Raw genomic sequence first — 2,916 nt, forward strand, 5'->3', positions numbered from 1 at the left:
CCAGTTAACAAAAAGAGGGGGAGGGGCGCCTGGGTGGCACAGCGGTTAAGCATCTGCCTTCGGCTCAGGGCGTGATCCCGGGGTTCTGGGATTGAGCCCCACATCAGGCTCCTCTGCTATGAGCCTGCTTCTTCCTCTCCCACTCCCCCTGCTTGTGTTCCCTCTCTCACTGGCTGTCTCTATCTCTGTTGAATAAATAAAAATAAAAAATCTTGGGGCGCCTGGGTAGCGCAGTCGTTAAGCGTCTGCCTTTGGCTCAGGGCGTGATCCTGGCGTTCCGGGATCGAGCCTCACATCAGGCTCCTCCGCTGGGAGCCTGCTTCTTCCTCTCCCACTCCCCTGCTGTGTTCCCTCTCTCGCTGGCTGTCTCTCTGTCACATAAATAAATAAAATCTTTAAAAAAAAAAAAAATAAAATAAAAAAATAAAAAATCTTAAAAAAAAAAAAAAGAGTGGGAAAACCCTAAATCTACCGAAACCTATCCTCAAGGAGGATATCTAATTTTTAAATAGACTTCTTACTTCACTCAGACATATTAGACACATCGGGCACCGTTTTAAGAAATATCAGAAACCATAATCTGTATGCTAAGGCTGCAGACCACTCACATGCTGGGGGTGACGTTATTCATAAACCACTTAAGGAGCTGAGCTTGAAAAGATATATTTCATTAAGTCTTAAGCCCATACTGATATTTTCTAATGGGGTTTTAACATTGTTGCAAAAGTATTTTTATCCCAACTATAATTTCAGCCTTTTCTTCTTATAAAATGATGCTATAAATTACTTAAACTAATATAAGTAATTGTTTTGCCTGTCAACCAACAGTTCGTTAGCACTAGATACTACCATTAGCACTGACCATAAAAGCACTAGATAATTAATGACTAGATGAGATCATTAATTTTTTGTATGTCCTACTGATTTTGTACACTCAAATCACTTTATTTCAAGTGAGGAGTAATGGGTTATTTATGCCTTGGTGATTTCATCACTTGTATGACCTAGTTTTATTTATCCATTCAACATTCAATAACAGTGGAGTACTTGCTAGGTCTCCATCCCTTTCTAGGTACTGGCGATACCACAGTGCAAAAAAGACAGAATCCCTTCCTTCGTGGTGCTACAGTCTACTGAGAGAGAGAAACAATAAAATAATACTATAGTGGACGCCAATAGGACAGAGGTTTAAAAAAAAATCAGCAGGAGAGGGAGATCGAGAATGTATGGATGGAGGGGTTTAGGGAGGATTACAGCTCAGACAGCGTGGGAAGAAAAGGTCACAAATGAAAGCCATATTTGAGAAAAGCATGAAGGAGATGAGAAAGGGAGTCTTGCCAATAGGAGCAAAGGCATTCCAGGCAGGGCAAACAGCAAGAGCAAAGTCCCTGTGCTTGTTTCCTGAGGCCACTGGAACAAATTATCACAGACTTTGTGGCTTAAAATAACAGAAATGTATTGTCTCATAGTTCTGGGGCCAAAAGTCTAAAATCAGTATCACTGGGCCAAAACCAAGGTGCAGAGCCACACTCCCCCTGGAAGCCCTAGAAAACAATCACTCCTTAGCTCAGGGCCTTATCACTCTGGTGTTCTAGGCCAGCATTCTGGAATCTCTCTCTGGTCTGTCTTCACATTGTCTTGTCTGTGTGTAGTTGAATTTCCCTCTGCCTCCCTCTTATATATGTGATTGCATTTAAGGCCCCCCAGATCATTCAGAAAAATCTCCCTAAGAGTCTAATTTATTTATTTTTTCTTTCTTTTTTTTTTTTAAGATTTTATTTATTTATTTGACAGAGAGACAGACAGCCTGCGAGAGAGGGAACATGAGCAGGGGGAGTGGGAGAGGAAGAAGCAGGCTCCCAGTAGAGCAGGGAGCCCGATGTGGGGCTCAATCCCATCACGCTCCGAGCCGAAGGCAGACGCCTAACAACTGAGCCACCCAGGCGCCCCTAAGAGTCTTAATTTAATCACATCTGCAAAGACCGTTTTGCTGTGTAAGGTAACATTCACAGGTTCCAGGGATAGGAAGTGACTGTCTTCAGGGGCCATGTCTCAGCCCCGCACAGCCCCGCAGTGGGAGCACACCCGTGTGCCCAGGAACCAGTGAGCAGGCCAGCCTGGCACAGTGGTGTGCTCACAAGCCAGCGTAGGAGTGGGGGAGATGGACCACCGCAGACCAGGCAAAACCTGGACCTCACACAGCCTGCTAGGCCCTTCACAAGAATTGGTAAGAGGGTTCGGAGCACCAGAGTGACATGACATAACTTACATTTGAGCAGAACCACCCATGTGCCAATCTAGGGGTAGATAGTGGGAGTGAAGGGAAGACGCAGGGGAAGGAATGAGGATGCTCTTTCAATGTAAGAGAAGACTGAGCCACAGCCAGGGTGACAGAGTGGTGTGGTCCGACTCTGGTGATTCAGCCAGATCCACACATATTGTAACAGGATGTACCAAAAGATTGAGCATTGAGTATGTGAGAGAGGGGACAGAGTCAAGGACGACCCCTATGTGTTTGACCTGAGCACTTGAGGGGCCATTACGGAAGTAGGAAGAAGGAGGAATGAGTTTATGGGGAGATCGGGAACACCATTTGGAAGATGTTAAAATCTGAGGAACCCAAGCTGACATGTCAGGTTGATATGCACATATGGTTTGTTTAATTTATTGTAATCTAAAGGCTTCGGACTTTTAACTTGTGAGTCTTACATGGCAAATGCTTCCCGTTACTGATTTTTAGTTGGTTGCAGCATTCAGTTACTGGAGGGTAAGGAAAACGCTCAGAAAATGCAGTGTCTCCCCACAGTGATGTACGTGAGCCTTTCCCACTCCTTGTCTGTCATGACTCAACACACACTGACAAGTTCAAGGTTTAGCTCTGGGAGCCCTTGCTGCATAAACCCCACAGGGTTCTCA

This window comes from Ursus americanus, chromosome 4 (assembly GCF_024610735.1).
Source record: "Ursus americanus isolate L20-20 chromosome 4, mUrsAme1.1.p, whole genome shotgun sequence".
NCBI lineage: Eukaryota > Metazoa > Chordata > Mammalia > Carnivora > Ursidae > Ursus > Ursus americanus.